The sequence below is a fragment of the Pavona decussata genome, unplaced genomic scaffold (genome assembly GCF_977016875.1).
Source record: "Pavona decussata unplaced genomic scaffold, jaPavDecu1.1 SCAFFOLD_228, whole genome shotgun sequence".
NCBI classification, from domain to species: domain Eukaryota; kingdom Metazoa; phylum Cnidaria; class Anthozoa; order Scleractinia; family Agariciidae; genus Pavona; species Pavona decussata.
The window spans coordinates 171,576-197,500 of record NW_028145633.1 but is presented as its reverse complement, the minus strand read 5'-3'; the positions used below and the strand labels follow the sequence as shown (position 1 = coordinate 197,500).

The following is a 25,925-nucleotide window of genomic DNA, read 5'->3' as shown; positions in this document are numbered from 1 at the left end:
CATTAGGAGTTGGGAAATGGATCGCTCTATGATAAGCTACAGAGGAAAATGATAGAGTAAATGCTGGCACAGTAACATTGAAGGATTGTTGAAAAGAGGTGGCTGAAAGCGGCGCAATGGCGTTTTTGCTATAGATCGCTAGGAGAGACCCACCACGGAATATAGTTCCCACAGTCCCAATTTTGTGGTTTGAACGGACGCACAACAGGCGTGCGACATTGTAAAACGAAGGGGAGGCCAGAGATCGCAAAAAACGTCAATAGGAGTGACAGCTACAATCGTGAGCCCTAGGAGGAAGCTCCAGTTAGAAATACCATGGAGGGGAGTCTACACAGGTCTTACCGGAGAGATCGCACTTAACAGCAATGCACATAAAAAAAAAAAAAAAAAAACTAGAGGCGAATATGTTGCACTGATGAAAGTAACACTAGTACTAGTGTATTCAAAGATAGCACAAGAAGAGTGGTCGTTAAAGCGCCACTAGACGACGCTAGTAGTAAGACATACACCAACAGTGATGTACTAGCTGAATTAGGACTTCAAGGGGAGAACTGTAGAGTAACCGTTTACGTTCTAAATGGTCGGAAAAACAGCTTCGATACAAAAATTTTCGAACTAGAACTTCAAAGCGTAGATGGAAAAATAGATGTAAAGATAGCAGCTTTCATCGCAGAACGCCTTGAACCACGCCCAATCGTCGGCATTTTTATCGGTATCAATGAGTGATTGATGTTAGAGGGAAGCCAGGTAAATCAGTTGCATGGTTAACGGCGCTCGGATGGACATGTATCGGCGATGCAAATAGTACTGATCAGGGAGGCTAACGAACATGTTTCGGTCACACTTATTTTATACGCGCGGACGATAAGACCAGCAAATAGATGGTAAACTCCAAAGTTTCTTGGAGATAGAACTACTGAGTCATAGCATTGAGACTCCAAATAAGAAATTCGCGCTCGCGATCAATCGAATATGAGAGCGGTCAGTGCGAAGTCGTAATCCCTTGGAAATACAACCGGTCAGTGTTACCGTACAACTATGAGACAGCCCTGAGACGCTTGAGAGGTACAGAGAAATGCATTCCTAAGGAGCCAGAAGAAAGGTTGCGTAATGAACATCACAAAAACAGAGAAAAAACCAATTGGGTCCTGCTACATACCACAATTTCCTGTTATAAGGCCGGAAAAAGCATCGACGGAAACGTGCGTTGTTTCTGACGCGTCGACCAAGTGCGAGGGGATCTCTTTGAGCGATGTCATACACCAGGGACCTAAGTTGCAATGAGAGCTTTTCAGCGCTTTGCTGCGGTTCCACAAGCAAGCAATAGCGTTAGTGTGTGACATATAGCAGAGATGCGTGTATCTCCACAGAGGTCTTGTATCAGAACATAGCCAAAAATAATGTACTTTCATGGTGAGCGCTCGACCAATGAATATTAATTGATTTTAGTAGTATTCGGAATGAATTCGTCGCCGTTTCAGTCCATTTAAGCACATTTTTCTAATTTTCATTGAATAGTAAGTTTGTTTACAAGTTCATCTAAAGACAATTGTTTCTGAAGGTGTTTAGAGGAGTAGATATATTGTTTGACCAAGATGATGAGTAAATCTAGCCTGCGTCTTTCGGGGTCCGAGAGCGCATCAGTTACATGATGTATATCTCGAAAGACAATTTGTTCGTTCGACAGTGTTATTGTAGTACCTTGGCACTGGTTGAACCATGATATAATTTGCGAGTAAAGTTTTACAGACTCCCTGCAATCAATAAAGGTGTGTTCTATTGAATCAGCACTAGAGCAATATATACATTTATCGTTATCCGCTAAATGAAATAGTTTGAATTCTCTCCTTGTTACAGTTATTCTATGCAGAAAACGAAAACAAAATTGACGGAGTTTATTATCCTTAGTAAAGCGGTATATATCTTGAAACTTATTTGACCAATCAACAAATTTTTCTGGGAATTTATCCTGCCACTTTTTAACTCCACTTGGAACAATGGAGCCGTGATTATTGAACAACTGGTAATAATTTTTACAGCGCGCTTCAGCAAGATCAAAAAAGGTTTTATTTAACGGAACGGATGCGGAAGTCGAAGAGAGATCAACTGCAGGTATAAACGTTTGTGCTGCTCTCCTTTTCAACTCAGATGGGATGGCTGAAATTAGTTGAAAGTAGTGCAAATAATTTGTGGTAATGTTAAATTTGTTGCTAAACTCTTCATATGATAAAAACTTGCCATTTCTATTTAGCACATTCTTTACTGATACAACTCCGCTATCAAACCATGACTTCCAAAATAAGATAGCATTGTCTATGGTTATCGACTTGTTATTCCAAAGAATGAATTCGCCATTTGGAAGGATGTTAGTTGTATTCTTGAGATCTTGAAAGTACTGAAAAAGTTCCCGATAAAAGAGAGGCAGACCTGTTTTCAAGAGTTTTACATCATAGTTGCATTTAAGGAGAAATAATAGGCTGCCATGTTTTCGAAAGTAGTAATTTGGGATTGCCTTCCATTTATCATCAGACGTGTCCAGTAGTCTACCAATCCAAGCCAGGCGTAACGATTTAATAACGGTGTGAAAATTAACAAAATTGATTCCCCCTTTTTCTCCTGGTTGATACATAACTACTCTTTTTATCTTGTCTTTCCTGTTTTTCCATAGAAAGGCAAAGAGATTCTCCTGAACAGTTTTGATAATTGATTCTGAAACAGTCAGCATGGATGCTGCATAAACCAACTGTGATATACCTAAAGCTTTCGCCAATAGAGACTTGCCATATATCGTGAGATCTCTTAAGAGCCACAAGTTCAATTTTGTTTTCATTTTCTTTATCTTTGCGTGAAGTTTTCTTCAGTACATTTATATGTATTGTAGGATAGATGTACTCCAAGAACTTTAATGGGTTCTTTTGCTGTCGTAAAGTCAAGTACTTTCAAATTACTATCTTTCATGGAACCCATCCACATAGCTTTTGTTTTCTTCTTATTTTGATTTTAAACCTGAAATATTTCCAAAACGATCAAAGATCTGTAAATAAGGTTTGAGTGATTCAACATTTTCCGTTATTATAGTGGTATCGGCGACGAAGTATAAATAGAAATTTTTATTTATACTGCGACGAAGTATAAATAAAAATTTCTACTGGCTGCGGTGAAAATACAAGAGTGAGCATATATGGACGATAGCATCGATTCAGTTCCTGACGTCAAGACAGCGATAGACTAGTACAAAAAACTTTCGACGCTTTAGCAGATGGCTGGCATACACGCACGTAAACGGCTGTCCAATTTAGAAGAATTGTTGAAGGAGATACCAGCGGAGGATAGAGCAGGAAAAGTGGATCTAGATGATGAAGAGCTGCCCTGTGTGAAGACGCTCAGAATACTATGGGTGGAGAAGGAAAACATGTTCCGAGTGCATCCACCTGGAGATGGGTACAGATGTTAGACCTAACAAAGCGCAGTTTACTGAGAAGAATAACCACATTTTGCGACCATTTGGGATTTTTGACGCCATACGCCATTCGTGCAGAGGTTTTGCGCCATGAACTGAGTAGTTAGATATTTACCGCTTTTGGCACACTTTTGAAAATTTCACTGAATTCATATCTGATTCAACAATGTCTCCTACAACGGAGACGCCATAAACCACACATTATCTCACCCCAATAACTACATAAAATACTATTTCAGCCTTTGAATTCAAAAAACCTAAAAACCTAAAAACCTAAATTTAGCTTTTGACCTAAAACCTAAAAACCTAAATTTAGGTTTTTCATAAATGACACCAACTCACAAACAATCATCGATTAAATCCAACCAACTCATCAATCGCTGATTTGAATGATGAATACAATATTTTTGAACACCAATTTGGATAAAAAAATAATCATTATGGTTGTTGTGTGACTGGATGCCGTTACTGTCACGCGTGACGTTGTGTGACTTGTCACGAAAATGGACAAAACCCTGAACGTGGGGTGCTCGGTTGGCTGTTTACTTGCCTGGCCCCAGCCAGGTCTTTTTCCCGCCGCTGACAAGGCGGCTGTCCATTTCCCAGTTTACCTCTGGGACAGAGGGAGGTTGAGTTCGGGAAAGAACTCTGAGCACCCCGCTGTAAACCAGTAGGGCCTGAGCGGGCTCACCCTGGAGGTACCGTCCACTGGAAGACATCCCACACTACTCAGTAATTCACCATCTGCACAAGCCGTTAAGCAGGTTTCAGTCAGGGGCCAGCTGACACCACCCTAAAGCTTCACCAAAGTTTGTGAACTAATATAATAATGGCCCGATTACCTATATATTACACTCAGTTCTGAAATTTTTACACTTGTGGTGCTATTTTTCTGTATATTGCGTAATATTGCTTGATTTGGATTAACACGCATGCGCTTTCATGCACACAACCCAAAGCGGACTGGACACTAGTTTGTTTAACACACGTGTCGGCCATTTTGTTGCCATTTTGCAAAGAGGTTGTATTTTAATGTTTATGGCTCCTGTTTTGGGATTTTTGAACATTTATTTTTCCACTTTCATTGTTCTGATGTTTGTAGACGCTTTTTGAGGTAAGGAATATCATTTATTTTGCATCCAACAATAGATTTTTTTATTGAATCGACTCGCTATCGAATACTCGTGAAACCGTGAAATGATTTTACACATCGACCAAATCCTTGATTGGGATCCAAGAATTAAAAGTATCATTGTATCCTTTCCACTTTACCAAAGCTTGTTTCTTCTTGTAATCTCTCCTGATAACTTTATCGATTCTGAATATCTCCTGATTAACTTTCAATAATTCTGGTTCATAAAAACTCCCTTTAATTTCTTTATTATTGAGATCTCTCAGTTTATATGTGATCGGATTCGTGTATTGTATTTTATCGATAATGAAGACCTCTTCTGTGAAATTGGGTGTATAACCCCGATCGAACACTTTTCTTTTGTACTTTGATATTCGAACCTTGTCACCAATTCGGAATTTTGGCTTGTTTGATACTGGTTTCAAATTGCCAAATAGATTGAAGTAAACAGTTCCTACATTCTTTTTCTTAGATGCTTCTGTCGGTGTCATTTTTATTGAACTGTGTTTAGTGTTATTATACTGCTTCAATATTTTAGGCAAAATATCCAGATACATTGTATTGCCTTGAGCAGTGAATCGTTTCCACATTTTATTTTTAATCGTTCGGTTCCATCGCTCAACAACTGAGGACTTTTCTTCATTTTCAGTGGAATAAAGTGTAATGTTATGTTTATTGAGCAAGTCTTTGAAATGTTTGTTGTAGAACTCTGAGCCTTTATCAGTCCACAGATACTTTGGTTTTCGACCCTCTTTGAATATGCTTTGAAATGCTTTCGTTATGGTCTCACCTTTTTTATCTTTTAATGGGACAATCCAGCCGTATTTACTAAAAACATCTATAGTCGTGAGAAGATACCTATTACCTTTATTCCATTTACTGAATTGTTGCATTTCAACAAGATCAGCAGCCCATATTTCATCAATATTATTTACAATAACACGCCGCCGAGTAAAGTTACGCCGTATGGGTTTATGCAGCTCATTAGCTAATTCTTCTTGCCAGTTTTCCTCTTTACCCGACGGCTTTTGACGTTTTTTGGAACCCCAAGACCCAGTTTCTGTTTTGTATTTATTGTATTTCTTGCCAACCAATGTCCCCATTGTCGTTCGGAATATGGAACAGCATCCAATGACTTTACCATCTTTTTGTCAGCTTTTAATTTACATTTTTTATCATCTTTGCAAACTGAATAATCAACATCATGTTGCATGGCTATTGCATCTGTTTTGCCTGTTGGTTTATCGTATATTTCCAGTATTTGCCCTGTTTTGGGGTTATATTTGACTTGATTTTCCAAATCATTGTATGGACCAGTGTATTTATGACCAGGTAATACCCACCCAGCTTTGGGCTTTGGGAGCTTACCAATCATTTTGTGTATATCAATTGAACCACCGCTTTTGGGACGACCCTTCATGCCTCTTTCATATTCATCCCAATTTGGTGGGTGCCAACCAATTGCATCATAACTTGAGCATTTCGGTGTGTTGTGAAATTTGCTCCCAATTTTTACCATGCTTTCACATGGATAATTTTTGTATTTTTCTAATGTCTTTTTTCCAGCCTTGCCAGACCAAAATTGACTCGACAATATACCAGTATCTGTGCTAAATGCACTTTTGGCAATGTCTCCAGATTTGTATCTATCAAAGACTTCCTTTGTTGATGGAATTAATGTTCCAACAACATCCATCGACTTCGATGCAACCTTACCTGGTGTGCCAAATTGTTCTAAAATTGTATCTAAATTACCACCATCAAGTTCTTTTCGGTCAGTTTTGTACCTTTTTTTTGGCCTTACTTTGGTTGATAATTTATCAAACATCTCTGATCCAGTCTTTTGAACAAAAGGTGTTGCTTTAGAGATAGCATAATCAATAGCTTTTTTCTGCAATTTAGGGTTTCTAAGTGCTTCAGAACCATAATATCGACCCATTTCAACTGCTTTCTTTCCCATCCATGGTATTGCATGTTGAATTAACATATCAGCACCAGTTGATGCTAAAGTATCCATTATGCCCCCCCCTTCAGAGGGGCTATTTAGTTTCCCTGTTTTTTAACAAATTTGGTTTTAGTTATCCCACATTCAGCACATGTACAGAAGAACATAAGCCGACCATTTTTGGCTTGCTTGTAACCTGAAGGCTGAACACATTCTGTTTCTTTTCTCTGTTTAACACAATATGATTTCACCATTTTATATCACTATATTAGATTAATTATCATCAGAGTCAGACTCATAATCTGTTACCAATGTACACCATAAACATAATTTTCCTGAAAATTCTGTGTATTCATCACACTCTTCACAATATCTTATATCAACCATTATACAAACTAATTAGATAATTTTTTAAAATATTGGATTATAAAATTATGATTGACACTTTGATTGTTCATGTCAAAATGTGCATTGTGGATTGTTTTCAATATACTTGTACCCTTTTGTCTCTCAAATAAATAATACAAACACCAATAGCCACATAATACTGAATCTCTTTCCTGGATTTCATCACCTGAATACATTAATCGTTTGCCACTTGTTGACATGAATTGCATAATTTCTTTTGGCATAATTAACCCAAAACTATCAAAATATTCTACATATTTGTCTCCGTTTCGATACGCAACCCAATGTGTACCTGGTCCAATCTGTGAATCCAGGTTAATGAAACCAACTTCATCTTTTTTCATCTTTTGTGGTAGATTATCTCTGCTGTAAATGCCTCTGAAGTGTTTTATTTTGAGTTTTTTGACCCAGTCAATGAGTTCAAAGTTACTGAGTGGTTTATTTATGAATTTCACAGAATGTCTCCGATTAATGGAATCCCCTTGAATGGACTGTTTTTGCCTAACAACAGACCTTTTCCTTTTTTGGTTTTTTTTTTCCCTTTACCATACTGATCCCATGTACCGAAAAATGGAGGCGGTCTATAATTAAGTGGTAGGACCAAACCACCATCTTTTTTGGTTGTGTTTGGAACAAAAACTGGGACCGATCTTCTGGATCTACTTCTATCCACCTGCAAGCCTTTACCCATTAATGCATTCAAAACCATTGGAATGCCAATTGAAGCCAATAATGTCCCCAAAAAACCTCCTGATTGTGTCTTAGTTGGTTTAATTACAATCTGTCCACCAGTATGTATTGCATTGACAATTTGCTTCTTTTGTGCTTCAGTGAGCCAATCTTTGTATTTTATTAATTGATCAATTTTATTTTGAGGAATGAGGAAACCACCAAATATTTTATTGACTCCAACATTTGCAAGCCCAGAAAGTGCTCCAGTAGCTAATGGTCCAACTGCTTTCGTTGCCATTGGTAGTAATTTTGTGCCAATTTTGAATAATGATGACCAAAGACTGCCTCCTTGTTGTACAGCTTTTCGTATCTGTGTTTTGCTTATTTTAATATCTGCTCCAGTTTTGTTTTGCATTGCATTTTTCAGCCTATTTATTTGTGTTTTGGTTAACATCAGCTGATCCGGTCCAGTTAATTCAGAACTGGATAATCTTATTGTTATTGCTGAATTGTTTTTTAATGCTTTTGCTAGTTTATCTTTTTGCCCAATTGATAGGTTTACTCCATGTGAATGATAAGTTGTCATATCTTTTATATAACTAACGTTACATTAATTATCGAAACAATAGTTTGCCATCTTTTTGAATGAGCTCCGCGTCTTGCTCGTATAATGTCAATGCATAAACTGAATATGCAGTTGCAGTTGTACCAGATAATTCATAGTGGAATGTCAGCTTTGTGGTACCATCTTTGATATCCATTTTTTGTTTTGTTAAATCGAAATACAAGAATGGGAATAGTGTTTTGAAGTTATTGATATTCAATAAAGTTCCTTGACTGTACTCATTGTTTGCATGCACATATTTGAGGACATCTCTGTAAACTCGAGTCAAATCAGCTTCTGGAGTGTAATGTACATCAGGATATTCATTGCCATTAGCCACAGATAAATGACAATTTAGCAATGTTCTGGGATCTGTTGATACACTAAATGTATTGTACAAAAATGGATTTACTGTTTGTGCAGCAAGATTTGCATCATTGATAATGAAAACAAATACATGCCTTGGCTTTGAAATCCCACTTGTTATCTGAAAATTACCACTTCTTTGTGTTGAAGAATTACTTCTCTCAATATTTTCTCGCAAATAAACCCATTTATGTGGCTTCAAAAACTGACTCATATACAGTGATTGCCCCTCTGAATTGAAAGTGATTCTTGGTACAATCAACTCCATTCTGGTAATAATTACACGACAATCAGCCCCAGCTTGCCATATTAGAATAGTATCAGATTCAATCTGCAAATTTAATTCCAATCTTGTTGATGGCAATAACTCATCCATCAATGCTTCAAAGAATGAGTATCGATTCAATGGTATTTCTGTATTGACAACAACTGATAGACCCAAAAGTGCTTTTCTTACAGCAAATCCTTTATTGTAGTTAGCTTCAGCTGATCGTTCTTCAGCGTGTCGGTTTGTATCCAGATAGAAAAACTCATTTGTTGCTGTCGATTGAGCATATCCTGGACTATATTCCAATAGATTCTTGATATTAACACAATGATTTGCATCATTACAATCATATACCATTTTACCATTCAATCTTACATCGAAATCATGTATAAGACTGTGTGAACCATTAACAATACCATTATGGTCTTCAGCTGCTATATTTGCATTCTGCATTGTTTGGACTTTAAAACCAACTGATATTCTTGCATTATACCAATCAAATGGGGTCACTTCTCCTGTGTTATCGACTACGAAACGATAACCATCTTTCTTTTGTGACCTATTATTTCCTGGATTACCAGTATTCAATGGTGTCTCCAATTGGAAGAAGACATCTTCATATCTCTCAATGTATTTTGGATTTCTGAATGATTTCATATATACAGATATGTTACATTATTTTCATTTTCTCCTTCTTTTGAGTTTTCCACCAGATATCATCCTATTAACTCTCTCAGCTATTTGAAAATCAGTCAGTGGCTGCTCCATTTTTGGTTGGCTCATTGCCACTGATTTTGTTTTGGAAGGTTGTTTTTTGCTCAATAATTGAATTATTTTATCACCTGCTTTATTACCAGCAAACTCACCAGTTTTGGTGACTGCTTTTTCAGCTGCAGTTTTGGCTCCTTTCTTAGCTAATTCTTTTGCTGTTTTCCCGAAAAGTTTTGATCCAACTGATCTGAAAACATCCATAATTCCTTCACCATGGATATGTTTCATCGCATAACGACCCAATTCTGGGTCAAAACGTGGCTTAAATTCACTTTGTCGTACCATATATTGATATATTATATTAAACTAGACCTGAGAATCAAGCTCATGAACCAGTCAATGCCATTCAAGTCAATTGGCCGACCCAAAGCGTCAGTCACTGTTATCCCCATTTCTGAAATAATTGACTTGGAAACTGGGCTGTATAATGCTCTTTTTGGCTCAAAAGTAAAGGGATAACTCCTTGTTAAATTGTCAGTGGGTATCATTATCAGTGTATTTGTGAATCGTCCATCACTGAGGCTATCAGTTATTATATCACAATTAATGTCCAAAACGTCAATATCATTGGTAATATTTGGCAATTTTGTCCCATGTTCAGTTTGGCTAATTAACTTTGGTTCAAATCCAATAAGTGCTCCAAAATTAGAGTTTCTAATATCAAGCTGCCATTGGTTGTCCAGCTCAATGACAACTCTATATGATGAAAGCACAAAATATAGATTGATGCCCTTGCTGGAAGATGGTTTATCTCCATTTTGAATTATTGATTGAGTGATATAATCATCAAGATCATCATATGAATACATTCCATCAACAAATGTGATTGTTTCCCATTTTGTACCATTATCTGGGCTGTATTTTATTGTATTATTGTTGTATCCTGCATTGACATTATGCCACGAGTATGTCATTGAAACTCGATCAACAGCTAGCTCATGTCTCATTGTTGTGTCAAGCTTCAATGGTGGATCAAATTTGATAATAAAGTCTTCAGGCCGACTTCGACCTATTTTCTGTCGGTTAACAGATGAAATATGTATCGCCCTTTCTTGCATATATTATTTGATTATATATTATGCAAGAATAATCCGCGTCCTAGCGAATTATATATTGTTGCAATAAATCAATGAGTTGTTTGTTGTTTATCAAGCCAAGTTGATTCAATTTATGGGCTATTTGTGAAAATTCCTCTTTGACTCCATTATTGCCAGCCAAAATGGATCCACCAAGCAATTCCATTCTGTTAATCAAATCATTAGCATCATTGAAATAAACAACACCAGAGCCCAATTTCTTGAATTTTTTGCTGTATTTCTTCTTTGGTTGCGTATAACCAGAACCTTTTTTGATGGTTTTCATTCCTTCTGGGATTATTTTAATGCGCCCTCTGTATTTTTGCAATAATTTTATATCTTCATCTATTTTATCAATTTTGTCTTTATTCTTGGTCTTTCCTTGGCCCTTGGATAAAGGACCCTTCTTTGTTCCAAGTTTTTTCAACATTTTGCCAATATAAGCATCGTAATCATTGATGTCAATATCTCCTTGCATAGAAGCTTGGAGAACAGTACTCGGAGGTGCAAGATCGTATTGCATCAATTTTTGGATTTCATCAATATCAAAACCAACATCCAAATTTGATTCAACATCAGGTGACATCATTAATGGTTTATAGTCAATTGGTAGCTTTGCTTCTGGTGATTGTGTTTCAGGCTGATAAGTTAACATAGCAATGTCTTCCAAACCTGAAGTCAACGCTTTTTGGTTTTTCTCCAATTGTTCAATCAGTTTGTCTTGTTTTTCATCAATTGTTTGTTTTGTTTCCTCTTGAGCTTTAATAATTGGTTTGAAAGTTTCTGATAAACCTTGTTGTAAATCTTGTTTATCATGCTTGTACTCCTTCAATGTATCTCTAACTTGTTTGGTTATTGTTCCAGCCTTAATCTTGGCTTCAGATAATTGTTTTAATCTCTGTAAATCCATTATATTATTAACTTATATAATGTATTGATATACATGGAAATCCCAAATTATGATAGACATGATAAAAACACTAATTTCAAAAGATTGTATGGTTACATGCCAAGTGACACGTTTCGGATGTTAATATGTGGTAATTCAGGATCTGGAAAGACAAATTTATTGTATCATATGCTGATGAAACCACTTTTGTATTATGATAGAATACATTTGTATGCCAAAAATTTGGAGCAACAAAAATACAAGGATATGCTACAAACATTGACTGATATATCAAATAGTGTCGGGTATAATGTCCTTGTTTGTAGCAATGATGATATAATTCCAGTGGAGGAATTGAAGGATGAAGATGCCCAGAAGATAGTAATATTTGATGACTTTATTTGTGAAAAAAACCAGAAACCATTGATTGATTATTTTATTCGTGGCAGACACAAGAACTGCTCTGTTATTTATCTGAGCCAATCGTTCTACAAAACACCAAAAGATATTCGACTCAATTGCTCTCATTTCTGTGTCTATGACTTTCCTAGCAGTAATGAAAGAGGTCTGATATCCCGTGAGTTGGGTGTCGAAAAGGATAAATACATTAAAGCAACCAAAGAGCCATTTTCATTTCTATATGTTGATAAGCCCATGAAGAGAATTAACAGGAATTTTTATGGAACAATATAACCAAATGATATAAATGGGAATATTCAACGAACATAGTTCATCGTCTTCTTTCACAACGGTTCCTCTTCAAGGAGCTGCTGGGCCTCAAGGAATAGGGTTTAAATTAACCCCAAATGGAAATTATGATATACAAAACAAAAAACTTGTTAATGTTAAACAAGGAGCTGATCCCAATGATGTTGTCACAAAGAGCCAAATACAATTGTTGGATAATGCTCCTGGTGATGTGCGAGCTAATAAAGCAGTAATTTACAGCAACAGTGGAAGTGTTCATACCAATAGTATTTATCTACAAGACACGCCAGACGGTGCTGGCAGCTCCAATGATGTTCGATTATTGACTGAGCATCAGTCTTATGAAAACATTCATCTTAATATACCAGATTTGAAAAACTTTGATGGCCATGGTGGACGAGCTAAAAGTGAAATAATGGTTACATCAACAGAACAACATATTACTGGACGAAAAACATTTTTTGATATTAGTGTTTTAAAACCTGATAATAACGATCAGGCGGCGAATAAAAAATATGTCGATGATGAGATTAAAAAAATACCATCACCTGATTTGTCTACATATTTGAAAAAAGATGGCACTGTTGAAATGACTGGAAATCTGGATATGGGTAATCAACAAATTACTCATCTTGGAGCCAATATACAAAATACATATGATGTCGTTAATTTAGGTTTCTGTGATACTAAATATTTACAAAAAGTCTCCAATAGTGACCTCGATATGGACAATCATAAAATCAAAGATATGGCTCAACCAACTGATGATAACGATGCTGTTAATAAACACTACGTTGATCATAACTTTCTCAACAGGTTAACACCCAATGCTCTTGGTGGTGAATTAGATATGAGAGGTCATAAAATAATCGTTCTTGGAAATCCTTCCAATCCCAATGATGCTTCCACTAAAGCATATGTTGATACAGAAATAGCTAAAATACCATCTGTTGGAAGTGATTTGAGTGTATATTTGAAAAAAGATGGAAGTGTTGCAATGACTGGAAACCTTGATATGAATAATAAACAAATCAAAGATATGGCTCAACCAACTGATGATAATGATGCTACTACCAAAAAATATTTTGATGACAAATTGGAGCAAAGTCATCTTGTCAGCAGCCATAAAACAAATGAATTCAAATATCTTACAGATACCGATGAAAGCAGTTCAGAATATAATATCACAGTGTATGGAATAGCTGCTTTCAATCAATCCCCACATCAGAATAAAAAAGCTTATGATATCACATTGATTAAAGACAGTGGAAGTAATGATTACAGATCAAGGATAGGTTTCAATATTTATACTCTTGCTATTGGAACATACACAATTGTGTTTGAATTCTACCCACCGGAAATGACTAATATTCAATTATCATGTACTGCTTCTGAAGCATACATCCACAAAGCTGTACAGCGTGATTTCACTGCTTATAGCAAGCTATTGGTTCAATTCAATAACAACAACAAACAAACTCCAAATTACATCTATTTGACGATGCATGGAACAGCTACAGCGACTCCAGTACAATGTCATCTGGTTGTTTACGGTGTCAAAGATTGGTCAGATAGCGTTTATCCAGGAGTGTATGATGGCTTGGACAATGTCATGTTTGAATATAAAAATGGAGATATGGAGATGAAAGTCAATATGGATATGAATAATAAGATTATTTCTGGTTTATTAAATCCGATATTTGATTCTGAAGCAATGAATTTGGGTTATTTTACCAACTTATTCAAAACGAAATACACTGGAACTATTGCCAGTGGTGTTTTCCAAAGAACAAATCCAACAAATAATTTTCAAATCGCTGCTGATGGAAATAACTTTTTCAATCTATACTCCATTGTTTTCCAAAGCAATCAACAAGTTGCAAATGCACAAATTTTGATAAATGGGAAAAAACAAGGTGAAACAACCAACACTGACACATACCACAGAATTGGAAACATAATAAGTGGAAGCAATACATTTGATTTGCCTAAATCAACAAAATTTGTCAGTATTGATTCTATGTCAATATTGGATAATATTGGAGCAGGAACTGCTGTTAATGGAACTTTTGAATTGAAAGTATTATACTCTGATTATTTTGAAAGATATCATGCTGTCAATAAAAGTTGGTTGTCAAATATTGAAACTTCAAGTGTTGTTAACGGCAACATAAAAAATGGAGTTTTTGAAAATGTACATGGTTTCAATTTTGGAACATTAGGCCCGGTTAAAATAAAAAATATTGTAATTAATACAAAAAATCATTACCAAGTTTCTTTTGTTGCCATTGCTAACAGTAAAACTTTATTTTCCCATTTAATACAATTTAATATGAGAATTGGGAGAAATTTTATAACAACAAATACAACAATCAAACCCATGATAATTCAAATGGGGATTTTTAAAAGACGTCCAGGGTTTACTTCTCCAACTTTGAACCAAGAAGTCACAGGAACTTTTGAAATTTATTTATCAACACTATTAATATAATGCCATATGTTGAAGATGAAAATGGAAATCATATTCTTGATGAAAATGGAGATAAAATTGAGTTCACAGTTGAACATGAAAATTTCCCAGATGGATACAAACACAGAGAACCAATACATCTGAATGATGATGGTCATTTGGATACAGAAAACAGACATTTGGTGATCAAAGATGGAGTTAATTCAAATCATGCAATTTCACTCCAACAATTAATTAACAACAATGAGGACATCATCAAACCATATATTGAAACACAAATACAACAAGCTCTGGCTCAGTTTAAAGCTCAACAAGCTCAGGAAGCTGTAACGTTTCTCAACAATCAAGTTGCAATGAGAATAGGAAGAAAAAGTGGTACAATACCAAAAACAAATTACAAATGGATAAAATTATTGAGTAAAGATGACATTAAAGGAATCAATACATTGCAAGAGATTATTGTGACAAACACATATATCAGGAGAAATGACAGATATCATCATTCCAAATCCGATTTGGTGTCATCATCATTTGATCAATTGGAATTCTTCTTTGATGTGTCATTTGAAAACTATTATTGCTACTTCAAAAATCATCCATCTGATTGGACAATGAAGTATTTTGTTGAATATATTAGGATACAATTACCTGACAATAACCACTAGGTCGTGGACTCCGTTACTTTATTTTATAAAAATATTGTAATCAAATTGTATAATGAAAGAATTGTCAGAATTGCAAGAACACATTCGAACATCGATGATAGATTTTCACCGTAAATTGAGTCTTCCAATATTACCCAGACAGGAATGCATGATAAAAAGTATCGTAATATTCACATATTTGTATGAAAAACATTACAACACAGGTTTACCTGATGAAGTTTACAAAGAGTTAATTCATGATGGAATCGGATTAATTGGACCTGGAGATGGATGGTTAACAGCTATTCTCCATCGATTATTTGGTTGGCAACCATATATCAGATCACATGGAATATTACATGATGCTTATGGCCAATTTTACAACAGATATCATCGTGACAAAGGATACATGTACACCATTAATGAGAAAAAAACATATCCTTGGATGAAAAAATGCATGTTTTTGGGTCAAATAACTGGTCTCTATTATTGCATCAAAAATAAGATAACCATATAATATATGCAAAAGAAGAAATTAATAATTGATTTCAATCATATTTCAAATCAATTATCAACAGAAGAAATTGATGAATTGAAAGCTTATTACATGTCATATCACAAAAAGATGTGGATGTACAAAACTGCATACAAAAGATTCAAAAAATGGGAATTCGCTGGTAATATTTCATCCATTGTATTTGCAACTGGTGGTATTGCATCATCGGTTGCAACCAGTGGAGCTTCATTATTGGCAATATCATCGGTGTCTGTCATAATTCAAGCTTATATGAAGCATAAAAAAGTTGAAATCAAACTTTATCAATGCCAATATGCTTTTCAAACTTACGGACATTTATTAAATGAAATAAAAGAAATAATGAGAAATGGACATTTTGATAGAGATGATTTGACAAACAAGCTTACTCAAAATGATGATTTCATTTTGGATAATTCGCCGATTGTCGATAAATGGGGTAACAAATATGATAAAAAATATCAGATATTCACTTATGTTTGATTGATAATGTGCATGATTTGGGGGCCAATAATGTCCATAATTTTATCCCAATAAACATTGTATAATTTCATTGTTTTTTTGGATTTTGACAACTCAATTTGGGAAGAATCAATTTTCATTAATTGCAATATTCTATGCAAAAGATATTTCAAACTGATTATTCTCTTTCTTTTACCATTGATTTGTGGCAGTATTTTGTTTATTTCAACGAATATTTTATGAATTTTGAAATTGGTTGAACAACTGATTTCAATTTTGTTTTTCAAAATAATTTTATCTAATGTATGCGACAAATGGTATTTTCTATTATACACTGTTTTCTTGTATATTTTGAACAAATTGGCATGAAAATTGATATATTCTGTTTTGTATTCTTCACCAACAACCTGTCCACAAGCAACACACGTTAATTGACATTCCATGTTTTTCAAATTCTGTGATCCACAACAATCAGGCATTGATGGTTGTGTTTCAACTTTGGATTCATCATGATATCCACAAAATTCACATTCATCTTTGCAATGCAGGAATTGGCACAGAGATGATTCCACCTGCTTGGAAACATCTTTTGGTTTTTTCAAAATGGATTTCATTTTTGTATAAATATAGTATATAATATAATTACACAAAAATGTTTTCAAAAATATTGAAACCACAAAAGATGAGTCAAAGTGTTCAAATCAAATATTTATCAAAAAATCAATAAAATCACAATTTTGTCACAAGTTTTTGTCGCAATGTTTTGATCACAAGTTGATACTATCATTGGATAGCATAATGACCATAGGCCAATGAGTGTATTCCATCTGGATGCAAATATCGTTTATCATCAAAACATGACAACGATGTCTTGTTGATGGTGTAACTACCAAGTTCATGATGGTTACTTCTGATTGTTTTCATTTGGTGAAATAATTGTTTCTCATTAAACAACACATCTTTGTAATCAAAATGTTGAATATCATTTTTGATGACATTCTTTTTGATTCCTTTGGCTGTTTTTCCACCATTGTTGTTATCTTTGATATATGAATACATTTTGGATCTCAATCCAACGAATTCAGTAATGGGTACACCAGCGGCTTCATCTTTGAATTTTCCAATAACTTTTTTATTTGTGGAGTCATAAAATTGATGATTTGATGGATAATCCGAGTTATCAAACATTTCTTTTTTATTCCAAAAATCTTGATACACATCTTCGGCTTCAATTTCATATGTCAAACTGTCTGTATCCGTAAACAGTAACTTAGCTTTGTTACCATATTTGTTTTTAATGAAATTGTAATGGAAATCGTACATCAATGTTTTGCTCAAATCAAGGATACACATACCAACGTATGCTGGTCGATTGAGAGTCAATGATTCCTTTATTTTATGGACTGCAACCAAGTTTTCATTAAAGATTTTGCTATTGATGAATGTTGGTTTGGAAGTCATTTTCAATAATTGTTTCTCATTGGTAACCAATTTGATGTCTTCCCGTTTTCTGATATTCTCCATTGTTTTACCGAAGACACTATTGTTCATCAGTTTGAAGAAATCTTTCTCAAAAGCATTCTTTGCATTAGTTCTTTGTCGTGTATTGAAATCAATATATGCCTTCAACCAAGGACTTTGATTAAAGGATAATACACGGTATATTTTAGTCAATTTCAAACCCAATTCACGATACAATTGTAGATTACGATAATGTAATACATATTTTGATTTGTTTGCCAATGTTGGAATCAGTTTTTTGACTTGTCCACTTGTTATTCCAAATTTTTCTGCAATTCTTTGGCAATAATCTGACAGCATATTTGGTGCCACTTTGATTTGTTCAGCGCCACATGGATAATCATTATGCAGGTCATGTAATTCATGAGGATATTCCAAATCAACTTCCAATAAATATCCAGTCTTATTATCTTTGGGAATCGTTTTCCAATTAATGTTTTTTATTTGTTGTTTATTCAACCATTTGAAATTCCCAGTTGGAAGATGTTGTGACATAGCCCATCCATAGAGATTGTTTGCATCCAAATACATGATATGTTTACTGGGTTCATTTGGATTCCAATTTTGCATGTATTTGTTGTTAGCTTTGCCGTATCTATTGGCTATGTAACTGATTCCTCCACGCATGCCCTTTTCAACAAATTGATACATATCAATATCCGTGATTAATTCAAGTTTGACTTCAGTCATTTTCAACATTGCATCCCAAGATAATCCCGGAGATGTAAAATAATGACATGGATCCAATCTATAATATTCCAAACATGTTTTCCTGAAATTTTCAAAAACATCAGCCAGCAATAATACATCAGATTTGAGATATAAATCATGGTATTCGCCCATGGTTTTCAATTGAAATGTATTCCAAACATTTTGTGCATGACTGTATTCTTCATTGGAAATATGTTGGTTATTCATTTGACTGTAAAATTCATCTTTGGTTGGTAATTGAGTATCATTGAATTTATCAAAATTACTCATATAATCATACGAATAAACTCCTTTTTGTTTCATCAATTGCAGTTTTTCATTTTGAAACACTTGACTGGTATATTTGAAGGCATCTTCTGGTAGATTCTTTACAAGATTTGCCAATGATTGATTCATAAACTGAAGACTGTCGATAAATACTAAATTATAACCCAACATGAATGCCATGTATTGTTCCATGTTATTTGGGATTACATTAATTTTGTGTTGTCTGGTTTCACCTTTTTTATCCACATAAGTATTGGTCTCAATAATTTTACCAATTTCTTGCATTATAAAATGACTATCATATCCTTTCAAATTATGAAATATTACAGGGATTTTGTTAGTTATTGTAAAATCCCTGTTACATTGATTATGGGCTGAGCCACGGAATTTTCCAGTAATATGGCAATGGTCTCTGACACGTTTATCTGTTTTCTGGTATTTTTTACCACAAATATGACAAGATGTTGCTTTTTGGAATTTGTCTTCATCTTCTGGAGACATAACTAATGGTTTATTGAATTTGTATTTGATTGTATTGCGGCAATATTTGACTTCATCAAGCATTGCTTGCATGAATTTGTAAACAGCTTTTTCTCCACGATAATATTTTATTGGTTTGGAATATTTGTCATCATAGCAGCAAACAACTTTGTAACCATAACCGCAATCAGTGTGTTTTTGATAAGCTTCAGTAAAAGATTGTTGGTTAGATTGATTACAACCATGAATTGGTTCAGTGATTGCTTCAAAATCAGCATAAATCACGAATGGCGCTTGCATTTGTTTATTAAAATTTTTGAATTCTATTTTGGAACCAACTTCGGGCATTTTGATTGATTGTACACCATTGATTTCAATACATACTTCCTGATGCTTGGTTAAAACTCGTTCTGATGAAAAACATTGCAAACAATGCATACAGAAATGTTTCTTATGTTGGGTTTTATTTTTACTAAACATGAATCGGTTAAAATCTTTGATAAGACAGTAATGTTTGTTTTCATCTTCTGAGATTAGCAATAGATTCATCACATTCTCAAACTTTTCTTTTGAAACATAAATTGGATAAGTTTGTTTGTTTTCATAACCAAAAACATTGATGTTGATACTGTTTTGGATTTCAATTTTGTTGTATTGTTTGATGGAAACAGGGAATTCAATTCCTTGGTAATTCAATTGTGGCATAAATGCTTTGTCAGTTTTTTTGATTCGTTGTGGATTATTTTCTCGGGGATTCAAATGTCTAACGTGACACCATCGAAAGCATTCATTATCTTTATTCTTGAGATTAATCAATCCACTTTTGTTATGTTGTAGTTCAGTTGGAAGTTTAATGTAAGAACTTCCAGTAAGAGGCTGATATTTGATAATATTAATGTAATGTCCATTGATTGATTTAATTATCCAAGCTGAACCTTCACTAATCCATTTGTGAATATCATTCACAATTTGTTCAACATTAACATCCAAAGATTCTTGAAAATCATTGGCATTAGTTATTGTTTTTGGTTTACTATTAAAATATCCAATTCTGGAGACAGTTTGGTTTCCTTTTTGTTGTTCAAAATAAATTGTCAAAGTTTCAATAAATTTAATTCCTTTCATTTGAGTTAATAATTGTTTCATAAAATGAGCAATAGCTAATCTGGTTGAACTCATTTGTATCAAAGGATCTGTTTCATTTTTAATTCCAACTTCATAAGATTTGTTATATCCCTTGAATGCTCTTGCAACTTCTGTGATTTGAGTTCTTTGTGTAGGAATCGGAGCCATTTTCTTTTTTCGAGGCAATGGAACTGGTGTATCAGCAAATTGTTTTGGAGGAGGAATAATGTTGTTTCTTGGTTGAACAATTGGTCGATCTCTGAATTGCATTGGCGGTTTGATGATTGTATTCTCGTAATCTTTTACCATTTGTTTGACAGATTTTCGTGGATAGGGTATTGGTTTCACTTTCTTGGTTCTCGGCATTGGAACCGGTTTTTGTTTTTCCAATAATAATGCTATTAATTGATCTTTCGTTAATTTTGATAAATTAGATTCGTTCATGTTATAATAATACAACATATTATTTTTATTGGATGCGTTTGACAGATTTGCTAATGAATGTCGACTGTCAACAACATTCATGTTGGAAATCGGTGTATCTTCCAACGGGATACGTGCTTTGTTTCTTTTTTGTGGCAACATAGGCCATAAATACCATTTTTTATCATGATATTTGTGGTCTATTTTAATTACCAATATTTTTTCTGTACAATTTTTATAATCACCAAACGTTTAAGTAGTATGCAAAATCAACTTTATTCCCAAATTACCCTTCATGAACTAAACACATAAGCCATTTACCAAAATTCCATGCCTGGAAAATGTTCTTGAAGTTGTTTTTTGTATGGGTAATCACCATTTTTGATTTTATTGATTATTGCATTGTATTTTTTATCAATTTTTTGTTTCTCATCTTCTGTAAACTCGTCGTCTGATTCCTCCAATTCAATATCCATTTTAATTGATTTAATTGGTTTTACAGTTTCAATTTCAATCTTTGTTTTGTATTTCTTGGCTTCATGAGCGTGTTTAGCATTTTCTGAACGAGTCATTAATTCAAGATTTTTGATGCAATTGTTTTGTTTATTGGAGTCAATGTGATTGATTTCATAATTGGGTGGAATATCACCATTAAAACATTCATAAACAAATCGATGAATAAAATATTTTTTAGGTAATAACCCAATTTGATTTAATGTTTTTTTCATGTAACCTGAATTAGAAATACATCCAATTGAAACTCTCTTGGTTTTTTTATTGTATATTTGCCCAAATTTGTTGGCTCCAAAATTGGTATAAATAGGGTGATAATGAAAAACATCACATTTTATATCAACATTTTGTGGTGATATACGTTTCATTCCCTTTTTTCGTTTTCCTTCATATATCATGTTTTGTTGTTTGGTTACAAGTTCCAAATTTTCAATACAATTGTCTTGTTTATCATTATTAATATGATGAATTTGGTAGCTATCTGGAATTATTTTTTGATTAATTGATTCCCAAATAAAACGATGAGATTTATACAATTTTCTACCATTTTTATTTCGAACAGCTGTTTCAAAATACCCAGTTAAATTTAATCTCCCTTTTCGTGAAATCAATCTCTTGCAATTAATAATGTATCCATCAGTTGAACAACCATAATTATTGTAAATTGGATGACAATAGTAAGTTTTTCCTTCATGAAAAACAGTATTTATTGCCAGAATTTGTGTTGATGAATTTTCACTGACAGAAGAATCCACATATGTGATTTTTGATTTTTGATTTTTTTTCTCACCTTCTTTCATTCTAATATTGTATACTCACCATGTTCTTAAGTAGTTTTGGTTTTCAAATTCATGTCCAAATTACCCTCCAAAAATACATCAACCATTGTTGAATTCAAAATATAGCCAAACAACCCTTGTATTCATTGATGATTAATCCCTGTACAATGGAAAATCTTTGTCATCCAAATCGTTACACATTCTATAAAACATCTTATTAATTAACCTGTTTTCTGTGCGTGTAAACTCACAATCATTGTCTTCCATTGGTGGAAATTCCATTAATCTATTGACTGTTTGCAATTCATTTTCTGTATAAGATGTGTTAAAATACTCTTTTCGTGCTTTGTGCATGTGAATCATATTTTCAGAGGCTGTAACCAATTGCAAATTTACAATTGAATTGTTCTGGCGATTGGAATCAATGTGATTTATTTGCAATCCAGGAGGAATATGTGTTTGATTTACGGCCTCATAGACAAATCGATGAGCGGGGCATGTATTGTTACGTCCCGGAGAAATTATATAATAGCCATTCTCAGACAAATATCCTTTTCTAGGTTCTAATCTTTTTCGATTGATTATATAACCATCAACTGAGGCTCCGTAATTTTCAAATGTTGGATGTATAAAATATGTTTTATCATTGTGATCAAATTGGTTGTTCATATAAATAAGGTTACATAAAATTGAATAACCGGTTTAAACCAGTTTTGAAAAAAGCAAGGAAAATTTAGGTTTTTAGGTTTTAGGTCAAAAGCTAAATTTAGGTTTTTAGGTTTTTAGGTTTTTTGAATTCAAAGGCTGAAATAGTATTTTATGTAGTTATTGGGGTGAGATAATGTGTGGTTTATGGCGTCTCCGTTGTAGGAGACATTGTTGAATCAGATATGAATTCAGTGAAATTTTCAAAAGTGTGCCAAAAGCGGTAAATATCTAACTACTGAACTGATCTGTTCCACGGGCATCGACTAATGAGGAGTCGCTACAGATGGAACAGGAAAAGAGGTTAGGCGGTGGTTCAATAAATTAGAGCATTTTGAGAACATTAAGATTGCGATGTTGTCAGCCGGTAGACAGGGATGTGAAGTTCGGGAGCTTGCACGCATTTGTAGATGCCTAATCGAAAATGCGTATGGAACTGTAGCGTATTAAAGATATGAGCACAATGATGGAACTGTTTCGGTTCACCTAAAGGCTTCTAAATTAAGAGTTGCACCGCTTACAGCCACAAGTATCCTTCGTTTAGAGCTGATAGGCGCAATTCTAGGATCAAAACTAAGTGTATCGATATCCAAGGCATTGAAGATTGCAACTCGCGAAATCACGTTTTGGTCGGATAGCATGAACGTGTTATTGTAGATATGTCGCCTAAGCAGGATATTTAAGCCATTTGTGGTAAACTGGATTGGAGAAAAACAGTCTCAAACAAGTTCTCAACAGTGGAGGCATTTTTTGACTGAAGAGAACTCAGCTGATCGTCTAACAAGAGGCTTATCAGTAGAGGAGGACACATAGTGGGAAGGACCTTTGTGTTTGGAGAAGAAAAAATCTGAATGGACAGTAGATCGAATTATGAAACAGCAACGAAAGAGGTCAGAAAACAAGCATGCCTACAAGCTGACTGCAGCATAACAGGGACAACCGATGTTGGCTATCCAAAACAATACTACGTAGCGGCTTCAAACAAGACGCTTTTCCACCTCTATTAGACTCATCAGAACACTAGCCAGGGCTTATCGCTTTGTAAACAATTGTCTGAGTTTCCTTAAAAAAAAAAAAAAAAACGTATTACCAACGGCATCCGGGACACGCAAATTCAAGTAGCGAAGTCAGCACAAGCGGAGTCATGTAAAGAAAAGTACTAAATATTGACAAGTGATAAAACACTTCTAGGTGGTAGCAATTTACTCACCCTGAAACCAAGAATTGATGAAAATGGATTGATGAGATATTGTGGTTGTCTGGAGAATGCTGAGTATTTACCACTTGACGTTAAGTACCCTATCATCTTACTGAGAAAGAACTGAGGAACTAAGCTGATCATGAAACATTATCATGACAAAAGGGAATCACGCCTCGGGAACTAACCAAATGTTGGTAATGTTGTCCTTTCGTTTTTGGCTAATGCAGAGACGAGAAGGAAATCCGCAATTGTGAATCTTAGTGCTATGAATACCGTAACAGAAAAGCCAAACCGGCGCAACAAATCACGTCGCCATTTTCAAGAATTAGGCTTAAGACTCCACTTCTTGCAGTTCGCTCGTACGCCTGTAGATTATGGAGGGCCTTTAATAACAGTCCAGGGCAGAGGACAACGAATATCTAAGGTATAACTTTGTCAGTTTGCATGTATAACCACCAGAGCTTTTCATTTAGAAATGGCAATTGCACTGGACAACGATTCCTTCCTTAACCCCTTTAGAGGATAGCGAATCACAGAGGATTGCAGAAAGAAATAAATTCAGATAATGGGACTAATTTCGTGGATTGCAGAAAAGTTAGGCAAAGACAAAATTAGAGTAACCACCATGGCATGTCAATCCCCATTTGTGCGCTTGCCTGAAAACTTTGGCAGTGCACACGGGTCTATGATCAAAGTGGCCAAACGAGCTTTATATGGGATTTTAGGGAACGCTACTGTAACGAACGAATAGCTGATAACAGCTTTCACTGGTGCAGAAGCCCTGATAATCTCGCGACCTTTAACTTATCAATAAGCGAGTCCTGAAGACAATGTTCCGTTAGCACTAACACGATTTTTTACATGGTAAAGACGGTGGACAGTCTGCGTCTGAATCTCTAGTCAACGGAATTCAGTCCTAAAAGGCGAAGGAGACGCGTTCTTTTTTAACAAGGTGTGCAATACAACGTTAAAGAAAACTTCACTTCAAGACTTACGCTAGTTTTGTTACAATAAGCTTACTTACAATATTACGTTACAGTACTGACATAAATGTTAGCAGAAATATTACTTATAAGGAAAAAATTGGCTAGCGTTGTATCACGAATGCCATTCTCTGAATGGCTACCCTACGCCCCTTCTATTCTTTGTTAGATAGTGAGTAGCGGTTAACAACAAAATGGCGGCCACTCCATCGCGTTTTCGAAGTGTCTGCGATGAGGATATAAATAATTTACCTGTTTAGTTTTGCGCGACTAGTAGATTTATACTAAAACAATTCGATTTCTATCGCGTGATAGCTGATTTGGGCTGCGCCTTCATCAGCTATCACGCGATAGAAATCTCGAGCTTATAATGTTATTGTTATAGTATTAATTAAATAGAAGAAAGATCCTCGAAGTTATTTTAGTAACCTATGCAGTTGCGAAAAAAAAAAAAGGCTGAAAGAATTCAAGCTTGAACAGGATTGAACCCATGACCTCTGCGATGCCGGTGCAGTGCTCTACCAACTGAGCTATCAAGCCAACTGGGAGCTGGTCAAATTGTGAGTTCGTGATATACCCGTAAAACGTGAATAAATTAATATGAATATTTGAAACATGGATATTTATTTTCGCAACTGCTTATATTGCGTAAGAAACTGCGAGGATTTTTCTTCTATTTAATCTTCCACCCGCAGTTCAAATATAAGTTTCTTATATTTAAATGAATATATTTTGTACAGGAATGTAGGTTAGATTTCCGTTGCTCCGTCGGGTCACAAATTAAAATGTTTGGAAGTTTTCAACAGA

At 34.6% G+C, this 25,925-nt stretch overlaps 1 protein-coding gene across 1 annotated transcript in view; it reads left to right on the top strand.

Annotated features, from left to right (window-relative positions):
- Nucleotides 1–25,925, top strand: part of LOC146458776 (cubilin-like) — a 95,092-nt gene that overhangs the window by 23,785 nt on the left and 45,382 nt on the right. The window lies entirely within an intron of this gene.